The sequence below is a fragment of the Salmo trutta genome, chromosome 16 (genome assembly GCF_901001165.1).
Source record: "Salmo trutta chromosome 16, fSalTru1.1, whole genome shotgun sequence".
In the NCBI taxonomy this organism is placed as follows: domain Eukaryota; kingdom Metazoa; phylum Chordata; class Actinopteri; order Salmoniformes; family Salmonidae; genus Salmo; species Salmo trutta.
Window position 1 is genome coordinate 19,630,746 of NC_042972.1, and position 21,290 is coordinate 19,652,035.

The 21,290-nt window shown below is 44.4% G+C and overlaps 1 pseudogene; it reads left to right on the forward strand.

Annotated features, from left to right (window-relative positions):
• LOC115150244 (voltage-dependent L-type calcium channel subunit alpha-1D-like) overlaps positions 1-21,290 on the forward strand; it is a 131,304-nt pseudogene that overhangs the window by 49,669 nt on the left and 60,345 nt on the right.

Genomic DNA, 21,290 nt, shown 5'->3' on the forward strand with positions numbered 1-21,290 from the left:
TATTCTATTTTGGTATTCTATTCTATTCTGATGGTATTCTATTTTGGTATTCTATTCTATTCTGATAGTATTCTAGTTTGGTATTGTATTCTATTCTGATGGTATTCTAGTTTGGTATTGTATTCTATTCTGATGGTATTCTATTTTGGTATTCTATTCTATTCCAATGGTATGCTATTTTGGTATTCTATTGTATTCTAATGGTATTCTATTTAAGTGATTGTGCCAATATATCCTCCAAACACCATCTTCTTGGGCATGATCACTTTTATACAACTGGTAACCAACATATTCAAATAATGATTGACATATTTTAATTAGAAATGTTATTTTGATTAATCTATTCATATTGTTTCATCTTTCCACAAGATATAGTCCCAACACAAATCTAGGGTTGCTACCCAAGCTGGCTGGTCGTTTGTTCTATCGGTTTGGTTGCTTGAGACTCGACTCAGTCGTTCAGTCTTTTTGTTCTGTATCTATGGACGCGACCCGGTCATTGTTCTAAATGTACCATTGCCATCCTGGCTGGCAACGTTCGTATCCCTTGCTTGCTAGCTAGCCAACTACGGCTAACTCAGTCACGTCAAACAGTGCAGCCAGAATAACAACAGTAGCTGCATTTGTTTAAGCTGCTTTCTAGTGACATTTATTTTGGATACATCCATAACAATGAGCTAATGAGGCATGATTTCGCCTGGCATAGAAAATGTGCTCTCTCATCAGGTCACTGTTGTTCAGAGGAGCTATCCAACAACACAGCTATCACAATCACTCCAAACTGAAGCTGGAAATACTGCAAACTATCTGTACTTTGTTTTGTTTCACCTTTTTTCAATTGACATTTCTTTGTATATATCTATAAAAATTATGCCAGCTGATTCATGATTTCGACTGGCTGAGTAACGCTGCCTGCCTCTCTCTCTCTCTCGTCCCGATCCCGACACGTTCATTAGTATGGGACAGCTGGAGATCGAATTTGAATATTGAAACAATGTTGCAAATGTCGGTGAGACAGACAGCAAGGTTTATACAAACCTTCGCTGTTGAAAACCTAATGTTAGTCTAAAAGAAATGTGAGATAATATCTAGATGCTTTTATAGTGGAGATGAAGTTTATAAATTGCCTGGCTGGGCTGATGAGACAGTGGATTGCTCAGTCAGATGGAACAGAGTAAATAGGCATTTTAACGTCATAGATTTAGCTTTGTGGAATGTGCTTTTAACCAATCAGCATTCAGGACCCACCTGTTGTATAATTTGGTATTCTATTCTATTCTGATGGTGTTCTATTTTGGTATTCTATTCTGATGGTATTCTATTTTGGTATTCTATTCTATTCTGGTGGTATTCTATGTTGGTATTCTATTCTATTCTGATGGTATTCTATTTTGGTATTCTATTCTATTCTGATAGTATTCTATTTTGGTATTCTATTCTATTCTGATGGTATTCTATTTTGGTATTCTATTCTGATGGTATTCTATTTTGGTATTCTATTCTATTCTGATGGTATTCTATTTTGGTATTCTATTCTATTCTGATGGTATTCTATTTTGGTATTCTATTCTATTCTGATGGTATTCTATTTTGGTATTCTATTCTATTCTGATGGTATTCTATTCATGTGAACAGATGAGTGACACATCAAACACCTCAGTTAATTTTTCCACTCTGATTCAGTCCAACATCAGTTTGCTGCAGCAGTCTGTGATTGTAGCCGTGAAGTATGACCCTCTATGGCCCTCCAGGCCTCTATTGGCAGCTCCATTCAGCCCATTTAGTGCCTACTGCTGCCCAGCTTCATTCAGCTCCATTCAGCTAATTTAGTGCCTACTGCTGCCCAGCTTCATTCAGCTCCATTCAGCCCATTTAGTGCCTACTGCTGCCCAGCTTCATTCAGCTCCATTCAGCCCATTTAGTGCCTACTGCTGCCCAGCTTCATTCAGCTCCATTCAGCCCATTTAGTGCCTACTGCTGCCCAGCTTCATTCAGCTCCATTCAGCCCATTTAGTGCCTACTGCTGCCCAGCTTTGACGTGATGTGTTGGGATGATTTCTCCTATTGGCTAGGTGAGGACAGGCTAACTGACTGGAATTAACCGGACTCTTTTTCTACCATAGGATGTTCACCTGTTATTGTTGTGTGTGTGTGTGTGTTGATTTATTCATGTTTTAATGAGCTGTGTCTTTGTTGTCTATGTAGTTTGTACATGGGTTCAATACATTTCAATACTTTGTTGTCTATGTAGTTTGTACATGGGTTCAATACATTTGTGCTGTATTTTTCAGCTTGTGTTCTTCTTATTCATTTGTTACTGCAATCTTACAAACAGATATTATATTCAGTGTGAAGCTTAGAATAATAATATGTCAACTTTGAAATCTGAAATATTTCAACATTTTTCTACAGACGTTGCAGTTACAGACACTTCTAGCAGAACTTTTTAACCAGCCCAACTGTATGCATCTCTAGTGTATTGGTCTGGGCCTGTATTTAGAAAGCATCTCAGAGTAGGACTGCTAGTTTATTGTTTATTTTATTTATCCTTTATTTAACTAGGCAAGTCAGTTAAGAACAATTCTTATTTTCAATGACGGCCTAGGAACCGTGGGTTTACTGCCTTGTTCAGGGGCAGAACGACAGATTTGTACCTTGTCAGCTCAGGGATTCAATCTAGCAACCTTTCAGTTACTGGCCCAACGCTCTAACCACTAGGCGACCTGCCACCAAGTCTAGGATGAGTTTTGCCTTTCAGATCATAAGGAATAAGATTGCATAAACCAGGGGAACCTGATCCTAGATCCTACTCTGAGACTCTTTATGGATTCCCTTAATCCTGTAACGTATTCTCATTCTTTCTGCTGTAATTCTATACAGACTGTTCAGTGTTGTCCTGGAGCTTTTTACCTGTAACATTCTCTTTCTGATGTGTTTCCTGTAACACGTTTCCTCTGGTGTTTCTCTGCAGACTGTTCAGTGTTGTCCTGGAGCTTTTTACCTGTAACATTCTCTTTCTGATGTGTTTCCTGTAACACGTTTCCTCTGGTGTTTCTCTGCAGACTGTTCAGTGTTGTCCTGGAGCTTTTTACCTGTAACATTCTCTTTCTGATGTGTTTCCTGTAACACGTTTCCTCTGGTGTTTCTCTGCAGACTGTTCAGTGTTGTCCTGGAGCTTTTACCTGTAACATTCTCTTTCTGATGTGTTTCCTGTAACACGTTTCTTCTGGTGTTTCTCTGCAGACTGTTCAGTGTTGTCCTGGAGCTTTTGACCAAAGACTCTGTAGAGACGAAGGAGGAGGCAGAGGCGGGTGCAGCTGCAGCAGCGGCAGCGGCAGCGCTCCACCCCTCCGCGCACGGCCATGGGGGAAAGTCGGGCGGCTTCGACGTCAAAGCCCTCCGAGCCTTCCGTGTACTGCGACCCCTACGCCTGGTCTCAGGAGTGCCCAGTGAGTTACTGCTATCTGACCCTTCACCTTTGACCCCACAACAACACCGACCAGACCTGGGTTCAAATACTATTTGAGATCATTTCAAATACTTTATCTGGGCTTGATTGGGCTTGCCTGACACAATGGAATAGAATAGTTACAAGGAGTACAAACCCCGTCCATCTGGCACTCCAGGCAGGCTAAAGAACATTTGAGACCCCTTCCAAACCCTGTCCATCTGGCACTCCAGGCAGGCTAAAGAACATTTGAGACCCCTTCCAAACCCCGTCCATCTGGCACTCCAGGCAGGCTAAAGAACATTTGAGACCCCTTCCAAACCCCGTCCATCTGGCACTCCAGGCAGGCTAAAGAACATTTGAGACCCCTTCCAAACCCCGTCCATCTGGCACTCCAGGCAGGCTAAAGAACATTTGAGACCCCTTCCAAACCCCGTCCATCTGGCACTCCAGGCAGGCTAAAGAACATTTGAGACCCCTTCCAAACCCCGTCCATCTGGCACTCCAGGCAGGCTAAAGAACAATTGAGACCCCTTCCAAACCCCGTGCATCTGGCACTCCAGGCAGGCTAAAGAACATTTGAGACCCCTTCCAAACCCCGTCCATCTGGCACTCCAGGCAGGCTAAAGAACATTTGAGAGATTTGAAATAATATTTCACCCTAGGTCTGACACGAATACAGTGTTGTGTTTATTGTTGTGAGTGCTGACTGACCCCTCACCTTTGACCCCATGATGAAACAGGCACAGCAACCTCTATTGACCTACAGTATGTAGGCTGGCTAGCCTCTGAAAGTCACTGCATAACACACACCAATGAATAACACTGCGGAAAACTGTGACGTGATATAACTGGCATTACCTCTACAAGGTTCAATTCAGTCTTCCTCAATCTTGTCTCCTCCACCATTTTGTCTTGATGTCCCCCCCGTGGTCATGTATGGTTCAGTTACTAGGAAAATGGCGCTCCAGTAGGAACGTTAAAGTGATAGGTTTGATTCCTGTGGCTTCGTTTCCCACATCCGCATAATGAAAAAGTTTACTCTACACTCCTTTACTGTATGTTGTTCTGGAGAAAAATGTCCCAAAGTTACATATGTATTAGAAGTCTACTTCTGTCCTGACAGACCCTCCCCAGCCCAAACCAGCCCAGCCATTCCTCTCCATGACAGAAAGTGTTTCTCTCTCAGCTCAGACTATGTGTCTGTGGGGTGAAGACACTAACAGTAATATGTGACCATATGGTCTGTGTGCAGCCCCTCTGGAATGTTCTCTTAAAACAGGCTGTCCAAATCAATGCCCCAGAGACATGAGTTCTCCTGCGAGTGTGTATGTGTGTGTGTGTGTCTCCCTCACACCCATGAAAAAAGACTCTTCGACATTTTGTCCAGATGCACATGCATGCACATGTTTACATACTGTACGACAAGGTTATTATAGTTTTGTGATTTTTTTATTCGTTTTGAGGTTTTTATTTGAAATTCTGATTATTTTCGGTTTTCATACTTGATTTACTTGTTTTTATTCAGTTTTAGTTTGATAAAAGCATTTCTATTTCGTTTTGATATGATTTAATTTCAGGGACAGAAAGTAGGCCAGTGCATGGGAGGCTTGAAGCCATATACCCATAGCAGGGGTACTCCAGGGCTATTTCAGAAGGTCCGGTCACACAAATGTCCTATGTGGCAAAGGTCCGGGTGGATATTGCTTTTATCAGCATAGTAACAAACCTCAGCCTTGCAACCCATGCGACCCCAAACTATTCACACCCTTCTTGTTGGCAAAAATAAAATGTAGCAGTTTCAAAAAAAAAAAAATCAGACGTGGATTTTTTTGTTGTTGTTGTTCTTGTTGCAGGAAATTAGCTTTAAAACTGCTAATATTCCAGGAGTCGAATTCTGACCGAATCCCCCCCCCCCAAAAAAAAATGATTCTCTCACTTTGTCTTTATCCTGCAATTCTTTGTGGGTGCTGTTCAGATGATTGGGTTTTTCCATTTTATATGTGTTCCACACACGCTGCCGTCTCCTGACACTACAATACACATGTTTTTGTCCTTTCCAGCAATGTACTCAAAACAATCCCATTGTCGTGTCTCTGACTGATTAAATGAGATGACAGGCTATTTTATCAAATCGATTACTGAACGTTTGATTGATTACGCGATTGAATTAAACCATGCAACAATTAACTCATTAATAACCTGGGGCACCACAGAAGAGTGTTTATAGAGCTGCTGTCTTCCGAATAAACTCTTAAAGATCTGAAGATCTTTTTTATCAATAGTTGTCAATTGTTAATCGTCACCTTATTCAGTCTCATTCTCAATGTCGTAAGGTACTTGGTTACCTGCATGAACCCTGGCTAACAAGTTGAATCAGTAATACACAAATTGGCTTAATTATTTATTTACTAAATACCTAAATAATCACACAGAATTACATATATATATATATATATATATATATACACAGGATAGATCATACATCGATTACTAATCATGTCATGAAAAGTCCCTAGTGGACTAACCCGATATGATGGCTGGTTACACAAAGGAAGGGGGTTGGGTTTGAATGAAAGAGCGGGAAGACTGAGGAACAAAGGAATTGGGTCTCTATCGGACCTTGAGAAGCTATGCTACCGTAAATACAGAATCTTATCCATTCTAATAACCACCCATTCGGAAAAGGAAAATGCAAGATATATGTTTACTCTGAGCTCCGCTTCGATAGATGGAGCTCATCTGTCGAAGGGTCGAAGATGGAAGACTGGTTTTCCCAGCAGAGATCGCCATTGTCCTTTGAACAATCTTTCTGGTCGTAGTGTTGTAGAGCAGATCAAATCAAATCAAATTTATTTATATAGCCCTTCGTATATCAGCTGAAATCTCAAAGTGCTGTACAGAAACCCAGCCTAAAACCCCAAACAGCAAGCAATGCATGTGAGAGAAGCACGGTGGCTAGGAAAAACTCCCTAGGAAAAACTCCCTAGAAAGGCCAAAAACCTAGGAAGAAACCTAGAGAGGAACCAGGCTATGAGGGGTGGCCAGTCCTCTTCTGGCTGTGCCGGGTGGATATTATAACAGAACATGGTCAAGATGTTAAAATGTTCATAAATGACAAGCATGGTCAAATAATAATAATCATTGTAGTTGTCGAGGGTGCAACAAGCACGTCCGGTGAACAGGTCAGGGTTCCGTAGCCGCAGGCAGATACGTTGAAGTACACTGTCGTTCTTTTATTATTTATTTATTTTATTTCACCTTTATTTAACCAGGTAGGCAAGTTGAGAACAAGTTCTCATTTACAATTGCGACCTGGCCAAGATAAAGCAAAGCAGTTCGACAACATACAACAACACAGACTTACACATGGAGTAAAACAAATATACAGTCAATAATACAGTAGAAAAAATAAGTCTATGTACAATGTGAGCAAATGAGGTGAGATAAGGGAGGAAAGGCAAAAAAAGTCCATGGTGGCAAAGTAAATACAATATAGCAAGTAAAACACTGGAATGGTAGATTTGTAGTAGAAGAAAGTGCAAAGTAGAAATAGAGATAATGGGGTGCAAATGAGCAAAATAAAATAAATTAAATAAATAAATACAGTACGGGAAGAGGTAGTTGTTTGGGCTAAATTATAGATGGGCTATGTACAGGTGCAGTGATCTGTGAGCTGCTCTGACAGCTGGTGCTTAAAGCTAGTGAGGGAGATAAGTGTTTCCAGTTTCAGAGATTTTTGTAGTTCGTTCCAGTCATTGGCAGCAGAGAACTGGAAAGAGAGACGGCCAAAGGAGGAATTGGCTTTGGGGGTGACCAGAGAGATATACCTGCTGGAGCACGTGCTACAGGTGGGTGCTGCTATGGTGACCAGTGAGCTGAGATAAGGGGGGACTTTACCTAGCAGGGTCTTGTAGATGACCTGGAGCCAGTGGGTTTGGCGACGAGTATGAAGCGAAGGCCAGCCAACGAGAGCGTACAGGTCGCAGTGGTGGGTAGCATATGGGGCTTTGGTGACAAAACGGATGGCACTGTGAAAGACTGCATCCAGTTTGTTGAGTAGGGTATTGGAGGCTATTTTGTAAATGACATCGCCAAAGTCGAGGATCGGTAGGATGGTCAGTTTTACGAGGGTATGTTTGGCAGCATGAGTGAAGGACGCTTTGTTGCGAAATAGGAAGCCAATTCTTGATTTAACTTTGGATTGGAGATGTTTGATGTGAGTCTGGAAGGAGAGTTTACAGTCTAACCAGACACCTAGGTATTTGTAGTTGTCCACGTATTCTAAGTCAGAACCGTCCAGAGTAGTGATGCAGGACAGGCGGGCAGGTGCAGGCAGCGATCGGTTGAAGAGCATGCATTTAGTTTTACTTGTATTTAGGAGCAGTTGGAGGCCACGGAAGGAGAGTTGTATGGCATTGAAGCTCATCTGGAGGGTTGTTAACACAGTGTCCAAAGAAGGGCCAGAAGTATACAGAATGGTGTCGTCTGCGTAGAGGTGGATCAGAGACTCACCCGCAGTAAGAGCGACATCATTGATGTATACAGAGAAAAGAGTTGGCCCAGGAATTTAACCCTGTGGCACCCCCATAGAGACTGCCAGAGGTCCAGACAACAGGCCCTCCGATTTGACACACTGAACTCTATCAGAGAAGTAGTTGGTGAACCAGGCGATGCAGTCATTAGAGAAACCAAGGCTATTGAGAAAGCTGATGATGATGTGGTGATTGACAGAGTCGAAAGCTTTGGCCAGGTCAATGAAAACGGCAGCACAGTATTGTTTCTTATCGATGGCGGTTACGATATCGTTTAGGACCTTGAGTGTGGCTGAGGTGCACCCATGACCAGCTCTGAAACCAGATTGCATAGCGGAGAAGGTGGGATTCGAAATGGTCGGTAATCTGTTTGTTGACTTGGCTTTCGAAGACCTTAGAAAGGCAGGGTAGGATGGATATAGGTCTATAGCAATTTGGGTCAAGAGTGTCCCCTCCTTTGAAGAGGGGGATGACAGCAGCTGCTTTCCAATCTATGGGAATCTCAGACAACACGAAAGAGAGTTTGAACAGGCTAGTAATAGGGGTTGCAATAATTTCGGCAGATAATTTTAGAAAGAAAGGGTCCAGATTGTCTAGCCCGGCTGATTTGTAGGGGTCCAGATTTTGCAGCTCTTTCAGAACATCAGCTGAATGGATTTGGGAGAAGGAGAAATGGGGAAGGCTTGGGCGAGTAGCTGTGAGGGGTGCAGTGCTGTTGACTGCAGTAGGAGTAGCCAGGTGGAAAGCATGGCCAGCCGTAGAAAAATGCTTATTGAAATTCTCAATTATAGTGGGTTTATCGGTGGTGACAGAGTTTCCTATCCTCAGTGCAGTGGGCAGTTGGGAGGAGGTGTTCTTATTCTCCATGGACTTTACAGTGTCCCAGAACTTTTTTCAATTTGTGTTGCAGGAAGCAAATTTCTGCTTGAAAAAGCTAGCCTTAGCTTTTCTAACTGCCTGTGTATATTGGTTTCTAACTTCCCTGAAAAGTTGCATATCACAGGGGCTGTTTGATGCTAATGCAGCACGCCATTGGATGTTTTTGTGTTGGTTAAGGGCAGTCAGGTCTGGGGAGAACCAAGGGCTATATCTGTTCCTGGTTCTACATTTCTTGAATGGGGCATGCTTATTTAAGATGGTGAGGAAGGCATTTTTTTTAAATAACCAGGCATCCTCTACTGATGGGATGAGGTCAATATCCTTCCAGGATACCAGGGCCAGGTCAATTAGAAAGGCCTGCTCACTGAAATGTTTCAGGGAGCGTTTGACAGTGATGAGTGGAGGTCGTTTGACCGTAGACCCATTACGGATGCAGGCAATGAGGCAGTGATCGCTGAGATCTTGGTTGAAAACAGCAGAGGTGTATTTAGAGGGCAAATTGGTTAGGATGATATCTATGAGGGTGCCAGTGTTTACGGCTTTGGGGTGGTACCTGGTGGGTTCATTAATAATTTGTGTGAGATTGAGGGCATCAAGCTTGGATTGTAGGATGGCTGGGGTGTTAAGCATGTCCCAGTTTAGGTCACCTAGTAGCACGAGCTCTGAAGATAGATGGGGGGCAATCAATTCACATATGGTGTCCAGAGCACAGCTGGGGGCCGAAGGTGGTCTATAGCAGGCGGCAACGGTGAGAGACTTGTTTTTAGAGAGATGGATTTTTAAAAGTAGAAGTTCAAATTGTTTGGGTACAGACCTGGATAGTAGGACAGAACTCTGCAGGCTATCTCTGCAGTAGATTGCAACACTGCCCCCGTTCTTAGGAGATTGTCAGTCCTTTCTTAGGCAACGTACGTTTACAGCTGCAGCTGATGACTCGACGTCTAGGATGTGTCACTTCTTCTTTAGTGAAAAATAGTTCAAAGTTCATACTAAGTTTCCATAATCAGCTCGTGCTGTATTCAGGCTGGTTTAGTCGAAATTCACCATTCCAACGTGATGATCGTCACCGTCACGTTGAAATTCGCCCTTCTAAACGTTAGGACAGCAGTTCTCACATTTCTGGAACTAAATGTTAATGATCGTTACGGGGGCTTTTGTACTGGGGAGGGGAAGGGGTGTGTTTCATCCTTCTAACCAATGTCTGTGCTCCCGTGGGTGGGGTTACTGATTGAGCATAAGTTTACTTATGAAACAATTATCTCATTTAGAAGCTAGAATCACATTTTATCTTCTCATAAATAGTTTCATGTTTAATCACATAAGTTTTGCAAGATTTTGATATAAATCTGATAACTAGAATGCGTAGACTTTCAAAGATACAATTACGTGGTCCTATCATCAGTAACACTGATGACTGATCTGACGTCATATTCTTTAAGTACCAACGGACCCTTCCATTACAGAAATATTGTCTCATTGTTCAACTGTCTGATGTTACCATCCTGTAGAGTCTTTCTCTGTGGGTTCAAAGGGTTTTCCAAAAGTCCATTCTGTAGAGTGGAGAGAGAGAGTTTCTGTATTTATGGGGGGGGTCATAAACCAGTAGGGGGGGGGGGGTGAAATGGGTTTTATGACCCTCACCAAACAGGGCGAAGTCATGACAGTCCCCCTCTGTTGGGTTCAATCTTGCGATTATCCTGCAAGTTGCAAACCAACATAAAAATGACCGTGAGTTGTCCTGGTTGTGGGTCATTGTTGCTGTCCCCCTCTGGTGGTTTACCTTGGTAGGTTTTCTGGAAGCTGCAAAGCACCACAGGAACGGCCAGGGGATGTCCGGTTTGGCGATCGCCGTTCTGGACCTGTCGTCTGGTCATCCAGACTGGAAGATCTGGGCAGTAAGACTGGAAGATCTAGGCAGATGTTAACAACGCACATGAAACCATACAGGGCTTTGTCTTTTGCGACCGACCACTGCTGGTGTTGAGTTTGCTGCCGCCATTGTTCACACCTAGGGTTCAGGCTCACACTCCGCGCTCGCCTTTGGATTTCTTCCCTGTTAGCTACTGATAGCTAGTGATAGTGATGAACAAGCTAGGCCTGTTTGAAACATTGCCATCTACTGGCAGCATTTACCCACCAGATTCAGGGGCTTCAAAGCCCCATCAGAAGAAAAAAAACATTACATTTTTGGCCAAAGTAAAAAATAAATAATAATAGTAATAAACATAATTTACTATGTTTTTTGTTGTTGTTGTTTTTGTTAGTTTTGCAGTCAAAGATAATAGTTTCAGTATAGTTTTAGTTTTTCAAATGTTTTTCTTAATATTTTTCCATTTGAGTTTTTATTTTAGTTTCAGTTTTACTATAATAACCATTTACTATAATAACCTTACTGTACGCACAGGCACACAAGTGCATTCACAAACAAACCACATACCCACACACATACTTCATACAAACCCTCATAACACGAGTGGATCGGTGATCCAATGAGCCCGTCCTCCCCATTTCTCCTCCCCACCAGCCTCAACTGACCAATACCAATTCAACCACATACAATATTACTGTAACACACATACACACACAAACACACACACATATCTAGCTATGTCTTCCCTATCTAACCTGTATGTTTGACTCTGTAGGTTTACAGGTTGTGTTGAACTCCATTATTAAAGCCATGGTCCCTCTCCTTCACATCGCCCTGCTGGTCCTGTTTGTCATCATCATCTATGCCATCATCGGCCTTGAGCTGTTCATTGGCAAAATGCACGCTACCTGCTTCTTCCCCAGCACAGGTAAGAGCGTGCGTGTGTGCGTGTGTGTGTGCGTTTGTGTGTGTGTGCATCTTACCATCTGTGTGTGTGTGTACATGACTATTGCATTTGTATTTCAGTCTCCCTCTCGGTCTCTCTCTCTCTCTCCCCGCCCCCCTCTCTGTAGGCATGATAGCGGAGGATGATCCAGCTCCGTGTGCGGTCTCAGGACACGGGCGCCAATGTCCCATCAATGGCACCGAGTGCAGGGAGGGCTGGCACGGCCCCAACAATGGCATCACCAACTTTGACAACTTCCTGTTCGCCATGCTGACCGTGTTCCAGTGTATCACCATGGAGGGCTGGACAGACGTGCTCTACTGGGTGAGGCCCTCCGTCATAGAGATCCTATCATTCATATCATATTTCAGTCTGTGCCCTCTGCGCTCCCTGTGCGGTCTCTGTATGAACTTTGACCTGCTCATTCCCTCTGAGAATTTGACTAAGCTGGTGTGTCAGTAGATTAGTCATTAGGCCTAGATGTGACTGCCATTTAAATGTTAAAGATTCAGTCAAGCATTTCTCTATATATCTGAGTCCCAGAACCTTCCCTCACCTTTTGTATCACTCTGAACTGTAAAACTATATATAAATGCCTTGAGGTTTTTCCTTTCATCTTACATTCTTAGCAAACAGTTATTCTCACCTTTCTCTACCTCGGACTATCCATTTTATTCTCTTTCTCTTCCTCCCCTCTTTCTTCTTCTTCTTTCCCCATCTCTCTTTGGTGCCGGGTGCTCCTCCAGATGAATGATGCTATGGGTCTAGAGCTTCCATGGGTCTACTTTGTTTCTCTTGTCATCTTCGGCTCCTTCTTTGTTCTAAACCTGGTTCTGGGAGTGTTGAGTGGGTAAGACACCTCTGTCTGTCTCTCTACGTCTGTCTGTCTGTCTGTCTGTCTGTCTGTCTGTCTGTCTGCCTGCCTGCCTGCCTGCCTGCCTGCCTGCCTGCCTGCCTGCCTGCCTGTCTGTCTGTCTGTCTGTCTGTCTGTCTGTCTGTCAGTCCGTCCGTCCGTCCGTCCGTCTGTCTGTCTATCTGGCTCTCTCTCTATGTCTGTCTTACCTGTCTGTCTGCCTACCTGTCTATCTGTATCTATAGGTCTGTCTGTTAACCTGCTCCTCTGGGCTCCAACAGGTGAACGACGCCATCGGCTTTGGAACGCCCGCCATCTACTTTGTTAGTCTGATCATTCTGGGCTCCTTTTTCGTGCTTAACCTTGTGCTGGGTGTTCTGAGTGGGTAAGAGGTGGTGGGGGCTGTGTGATGGGTGTTCTGAGTGGGTAAGAGGTGGAGGGGGCTGTATACTGGGTGTTCTGAGTGGGTAAGAGGTGGTGGGGGCTGTGTGCTGGGTGTTCTGAGTGGGTAAGAGGTGGTGGGGGCTGTGTGCTGGGTGTTCGGAGTGGGTAAGAGGTGGTGGGGGCTGTGTGCTGGGTGTTCTGAGTGGGTAAGAGGTGGTGGGGGCTGTGTGCTGGGTGTTCTGAGTGGGTAAGAGGTGGTGGGGGCTGTGTGCTGGGTGTTCTGAGTGGGTAAGAGGTGGTGGGGGCTGTGTGCTGGGTGTTCTGAGTGGGTAAGAGGTGGAGGGGGCTGTGTGCTGGGTGTTCTGAGTGGGTAAGAGGTGGTGGGGGCTGTGTGCTGGGTGCCGAATGCTCTGCAGTGGGGTGTGGGCTGTGTGCTGGGTGTTCTGAGTGGGTAAGAGGTGGTGGGGGCTGTGTGCTGGGTGTTCTGAGTGGGTAAGAGGTGGTGGGGGCTGTGTGCTGGGTGTTCTGAGTGGGTAAGAGGTGGTGGGGGCTGTGTGATGGGTGTTCTGAGTGGGTAAGAGGTGGTAGGGGCTGTGTGCTGGGTGTTCTGAGTGGGTAAGAGGAGGTGGGGGCTGTGTGCTGGGTGTTCTGAGTGGGTAAGAGGTGGTGGGGGCTGTGTGCTGGGTGTTCTGAGTGGGTAAGAGGTGGTGGGGGCTGTGTGCTGGGTGTTCTGAGTGGGTAAGAGGTGGTGGGGGCTGTGTGCTGGGTGTTCTGAGTGGGTAAGAGGTGGTGGGGGCTGTGTGCTGGGTGTTCTGAGTGGGTAAGAGGTGGTGGGGGCTGTGTGCTGGGTGCCGAATGCTCTGCAGTGGGGTGGGGGCTGTGTGCATTGTGTTTGCTGTGTGCGGTGAGGTAAGGAAAGACAATGGTGTGGCTTGCAGTGTGTGGTGTTGGGGAATGGTGAGAAAGTCTCAGGGAAACAGAGATGGAAATACTCAGTCACTGGTAATACAGTATTCCATTTTGATAAATAATTCTGACTGACACCGTTTACTGCCCTGGCCACCACCAGTATAACCTTTGTTGACCTCTCACTCATTTTTCGTTGTGTTTCCTCGTCTCAACAACCTATAGCAAAGGGAGCCGTTTCCCCCCACTTCTGTCATCACCACCACCACCCAACTTCCTGAGAGTTAAATTCATCTCATTCCTTGCCCTTCACTCCCTCCTCAGCCTCACTTCCTAATCTCTCTTTTGCTCTCTCTCTCTCTCTCTCTCTCTCTCTCTCTCTCTCTCTCTCTCTCTCTCTCTCTCTCCTAATGCATCAACCCAGTGTGCTGCTGCTTCCATTCTCCTGCATTGGGGAGGAAGTGTTAGTGGAGGTGGGGTGTTAGTTCATAATTAAGCAATAACGTGTGGTATATGACCAATATACCACGGCTAAGGGCTGTTATAGGCGCGACGCAACACAGAGTGCCTGGATACAGCCCTTAACCCTTATTAGCCATATACCACAAACCCCAAGGTACCTTACTGCTGTTATATACATGTCACCAACGTAATTAGAACAGTAAACAAGTAGTTTTGCATCATACCCGTGTTATATTCAAGCAATAAGGCCCGACTGGGTGTGGTATATGACCAATATACCATGGCTAAGGACTTTTCTTGGGAACGACGTAACGCAGACTTAGCCGTGGTATATTGGCCGTATACTACAAACCCCTAAGGTGCCTTATTGCTGTTATAATCTGGTTACCAACGTAGTTAGAAGAGTAAAAATACATGTTTTGTCATACCCATGGTATACGGTCTGATATACCACAGCTTTCAGCCAATCAGCATTCAGGGCTCGAACCACCCAGTTTATAATGTCTGATAGACCACGTATTGCAGCCAATCAGCATCTACGAGCCAAAATACCCGGTTTATAATACTCACTACACCAGGGCTCTCCAGCCCTGTTCCTGGAGCGCTACCGTCCTGTAGGTTTTCACTCAAGCTCTAATCTAGCACACCTGATTCTAATGATTAGCTGGTTGATAAGCTGAACCAGGTCAGTTACAACTGGGTTGGAGTGAAAACCTGCAGGAGGGTAGCTCTCCATGAACAGAGCTAGCGACCCCTACACTACTCTATGGCCAGCAGCACTCTGAGGATGTGTTCTTTCTTAGAGGGGTCTGTTGGCGGTTGGCAATGTTCCCTGAAGGTTCTTCTAATGTTCCCTGAAGGTTCTTCCAATGTTCCCTGAAGGTTCTTCTAATGTTCCCTGAAGGTTCTTCTAATGTTCCCTGAAGGTTCTTCTCACTAGGTTATGACCCTTCTCTCTCTCTGATTTTTTATTTTTTCTTCAGATGTATTCGCGGAAGGTCATTTAAGAGAAAATTATATTACGGTTCCAGTTAAGTTTGACATTCAGTAATTGTAGATGATTATAGTAATTAATATGTCACACTGTAATATGCTATGAGTGGGACTGATTATTCAAGTAGCAATTTACGTAGCAACAAGACCCACTGGGCAAAACAAAACAGCTAATGGAACGTTTGTTTTTACAAATTGACATATTCATTTAAAATATGTCTACATGTTATATTTTCACATTCATAGCATATTATAGGCACTCCAGCGTACACCTTTTGGTTTCCAAAATGTTCTATGAATATCATTGAGATGTTCTATTGTAGTGTATTTAGTAGGCCTTTGTGAACACAATCCTCTGGGAACATTTTGACAACCACAGTTGTTTGATGCGTGTTTAATTCCAAAGTGATGGCATCACTGTGTTAACCGCTCATTTGAATGACTGAACGTTTCCCTGAAGCTATTCCACCCACAATATTGGCCAGTGGTCATCAGCTTGCATGTGGTTTTGTGTGTGTTTCTGATTCCTGTGTGAAAATAGTATACCATTCTGAGTACATGCCAGTAACCACTCTCCCCATTGGTCTATCTCTGCATCATATTGATGTTCTGTTGTTATTTAAAGGTGTCCGTCCCCATCCAGTGGCTAGGCTAGGGTTAGGAAGACTACACAGGCAATCAGAGGTCAAAAGTAGTGCACTATATAGGGAATAGGGTGCCATTTGCGACAGTGATATAATAGAAGGAGCAGTTCTCCAGTGTATTGATGTGTTATACTGTTAGGAACTGGATACACAGCCATGCATTGGTATCATATTGTCATCATGTTGACTGTCTGAAGGACACAGTTGGATTGAGCACTCATTACCCATTCAGTATGAACTGTATTACATTTTGTATACAAATTGTGTGGTGAGGCGTTACTGAGTCTGAGCATGTGTTTTGTGTGTGATTTTGCGTGTGGCGCATTTGTGTGTTTGTATGTTGTGTATGCATTCACTAACGTGGGTGCATTCTGCGTGCCTGCCTGCATGCGTGCGTGTGTGTGGTTGCATGTGTATGCTTGCTTCTGTGTGTGTCTGTGCCCACAGAGAGTTCTCCAAGGAGAGAGAGAAGGCCAAGGCCAGAGGAGACTTCCAGAAGCTGAGAGAGAAGCAGCAGCTAGAGGAGGACCTGAAGGGCTACCTGGACTGGATCACTCAGGCCGAGGACATCGACCCTGACAACGAGGACGAGGAGGGCAACGAGGAGGGCAAACGCAACCGTAAGCAACCTTCAACATACACACACATACTACCCTAAAACACACACACACACACAAACATCTGCACACACAAACTGCACACTACACACCACCCTAAATCACACACCACCCCAAAACACACACTCCCCCAAAACATACACACTACCCCAAAACACACACTACCTCAAAACATACACACTACCCCAAAACACACACTACCCCAAAACACACACTACCCCAAAACACACACTACTGCAAAACATACACACTATCCTAAAACACACACCACCCCAAAACACACACTACTGCAAAACATACACACTATCCTAAAACACACACTACCCCAAAACACACACTACTCCAAAACATACACACTACCCCAAAACATACACACTATCCTAAAACACACACTACCCCAAAACACACACTACTCCAAAACATACACACTACCCCAAAACACACACTACCCCAAAACACACACTACTCCAAAACATACACACTACCCCAAAACACACACTACCCCAAAACACATACTACTCCAAAACATACACACTATCCTAAAACACACACTATCCTAAAACATACACACTACTCCAAAACATGCACACTATCCTAAAACACACACTACCCCAAAACATGCACACTATCCTAAAACACACACTACCCCAAAACATACACACTATCCTAAAACATACACACTACCCCAAAACATGCACACTATCCTAAAACACACACTACCCCAAAACATACACACTATCCTAAAACACACACTACCCCAAAACATACACACTATCCTAAAACACACACTACCCCAAAACACACACTACCCCAAAACACACACTACCCCAAAACATGCACACTATCCTAAAACACACACTACTCCAAAACACACACTACCCCAAAACACACACTACCCCAAAACATGCACACTATCCTAAAACACACACATAGCGCAAGAGCAGCCAGTGAGTGTACCTGTGCACAACAGAAAGACTGAGAGAAACTACAGTATGGGTGGCATGTTGTTTAGGGAAATATAGTTACTGAAGGTTTCCAGTGTGACCTGCTCTTTTGCAGTCTCGCAGCTCTCATTGGCCACATACTAGAATTCTGTGTTCAGGGTTACTGTGTTAAATCCACATACACACTAAAATACTGCACACACACACACACACACACACACACACACACACACACACACACACACACACACACACACACACACACACGCACACTAAAGTACTACACACAGCACACACACACGGCTAAGCAGATAATATAGATTTGGTGAGCCAAAGTCCCCTGTAATGTAGGTCAGTGTAGGGAGATGAAGCCAAAAGATCAAGGTTGTTTTAAAAAAAACAGATTACACACATAATCTGTGTCACGGCTGCGCTGTGAGTCAGGTGATTACACTCTCTCACTCTCTCTGTCTAGACACACACACACACACACACTCCTACATGTACAACTATATTAACCACTATATCTTGTAATCAGCAATGTTTCCAATATTGTTGTCAACTATTGTTATGACTCTAAAGAGTATCTATGTCATGTTTGTGAGGTGCACTATACAGCCTTCCTCAGTTCACACCATAGTCATGTTAGTGGAGCTCCAGTTGAGTTAGTCTGAGAAGGGAAAAAAGGGATAAATCATATTACTTGAGCAGAAGAAAGACTGTAATCCAAATCCTCTTTATATAAGCAGCACATGATGCAGAACAGAACAGCAAACTGTTACTGCCCCTCCATACAGCTGTAGTACTGTACCCTCCATACCTGTCAACCAGATACTGTTACTGCCCCTCCATACAGCTGTAGTACTGTACCCTCCCTACCTGTCAACCAGATACTGTTACTGCCCCTCCATACAGCTGTAGTACTGTACCCTCCCTACCTGTCAACCAGATACTGTTACTGCCCCTCCATACAGCTGTAGTACTGTACCCTCCCTACCTGTCAACCAGATACTGTTACTGCCCCTCCATACAGCTGTAGTACTGTACCCTCCCTACCTGTCAACCAGATACTGTTACTGCCCCTCCATACAGCTGTAGTACTGTACCCTCCCTACCTGTCAACCAGATACTGTTACTGCCCCTCCATACAGCTGTAGTACTGTACCCTCCCTACCTGTCAACCAGATACTGTTACTGTCCCTCCATACAGCTGTAGTACTGTACCCTCCCTACCTGTCAACCAGATACTGTTACTGCCCCTCCATACAGCTGTAGTACTGTACCCTCCCTACCTGTCAACCAGATACTGTTACTGCCCCTCCATACAGCTGTAGTACTGTACCCTCCCTACCTGTCAACCAGATACTGTTACTGCCCCTCCATACAGCTGTAGTTCTGTACCCTCCCTACCTGTCAACCAGATACTGTTACTGCCCCTCCATACAGCTGTAGTACTGTACCCTCCCTACCTGTCAACCAGATACTGTTACTGCCCCTCCATACAGCTGTAGTACTGTACCCTCCCTACCTGTCAACCAGATACTGTTACTGCCCCTCCATACAGCTGTAGTACTGTACCCTCCCTACCTGTCAACCAGATACTGTTACTGCCCCTCCATACAGCTGTAGTACTGTACCCTCCCTACCTGTCAACCAGATACTGTTACTGTCCCTCCATACAGCTGTAGTACTGTACCCTCCCTACCTGTCAACCAGATACTGTTACTGCCCCTCCATACAGCTGTAGTACTGTACCCTCCCTACCTGTCAACCAGATACTGTTACTGCCCCTCCATACAGCTGTAGTTCTGTACCCTCCCTACCTGTCAACCAGATACTGTTACTGCCCCTCCATACAGCTGTAGTACTGTACCCTCCCTACCTGTCAACCAGATACTGTTACTGTCCCTCCATACAGCTGTAGTACTGTACCCTCCCTACCTGTCAACCAGATACTGTTACTGCCCCTCCATACAGCTGTAGTACTGTACCCTCCCTACCTGTCAACCAGATACTGTTACTGTCCCTCCATACAGCTGTAGTACTGTACCCTCCCTACCTGTCAACCAGATACTGTTACTGTCCCTCCATACAGCTGTAGTACTGTACCCTCCCTACCTGTCAACCAGATACTGTTACTGTCCCTCCATACAGCTGTAGTACTGTACCCTCCCTACCTGTCAACCAGATAGTTACTGCCCCTCCATACAGCTGTAGTACTGTACCCTCCCTACCTGTCAACCAGATACTGTTACTGCCCCTCCATACAGCTGTAGTACTGTACCCTCCCTACCTGTCAACCAGATACTGTTACTGTCCCTCCATACAGCTGTAGTACTGTACCCTCCCTACCTGTCAACCAGATACTGTTACTGTCCCTCCATACAGCTGTAGTACTGTACCCTCCCTACCTGTCAACCAGATACTGTTACTGCCCCTCCATACAGCTGTAGTACTGTACCCTCCCTACCTGTCAACCAGATACTGTTACTGTCCCTCCATACAGCTGTAGTACTGTACCCTCCCTACCTGTCAACCAGATACTGTTACTGTCCCTCCATACAGCTTTAGTACTGTACCCTCCCTACCTGTCAACCAGATACTGTTACTGTCCCTCCATACAGCTGTAGTACTGTACCCTCCCTACCTGTCAACCAGATACTGTTACTGTCCCTCCATACAGCTGTAGTACTGTACCCTCCCTACCTGTCAACCAGATACTGTTACTGTCCCTCCATACAGCTTTAGTACAGTATATTTCTCTTCACCATTCCTTCCTATGAACCAGAGAGCAGCACTACACCACTCACTATTTCTCAGTCTCCAGTCTCCTTCCCCTAGAAAGTACTGAGCTCTAGATTAGAATCACAACCTCTTTCACTGATTTACTTTAAAGCCACATCTCTCCTGTATTCTCTCCAAACTCCAGAGTTTCAGTACGGTCCCAGTCCCTCTCCTGTTTACCAAGTATGTAGATTTAGTCAAGCATCTCTGCCATGCTTCCAAATATACTGTTTTACTTAGACATGTATTGTTCTATTGTCAATAACTGGATTTCAGTCCCCCCAGGATTCTGCTATGCTGTTATCACAATTGTTTTTGCAGAATCAACAATTCCCTGCATATTATGCGAGGGCTTGCAAATTTCACCAATCACTGCAGTATTGCTGCATAAAACAGTAAAATCATCGCAATATTATCACATATAACTGACCCATCACCGCAGAACAAAAAGAGGGCTAGCAAGTTCAACCAATCACCACACATTTACCGCAGAATATGGTTCAATCAAGCCATTCGTCAACAAAGTTTTTGCCTCGTCATTGCATTTTCGTGACAAATTGGACAAAATCATTACATTTTCCCATACAAAATGTCAGAATTGCTGCAGCAAAATCAAGTATTTTACCAGCAAATTTCACAAAACTATCCCTGTGAAATCCTGGAGGGATGGGGATTTAGTAATTGAACCTTCAAACCAAGTAAGGTAATGTATATTAAATTATAGTAAAGTATAGTAAAGTATAGTAAAATATAGTAAAATATAGTAAAGTATAGTCAAGTATATTATACTAAAGCAAGTAAAGGATTACCACAGTATTATCACCACTGCCTCCATTTACACACAGTTAACATAAATAGTAACTGGATAGTAACATGATAGGAGATATGTATGGTAGGAGTAGCATCTTCAGTATGTAGGGGTCTCAGAAGAGATCTTTCTAGTGCTCAGAATGCTTGGCATTAGGCTGAAGGTTGGGGTTAAAGGTCAGGGGTTATAATAACATGGATCCCTCGGCGATGGCAAC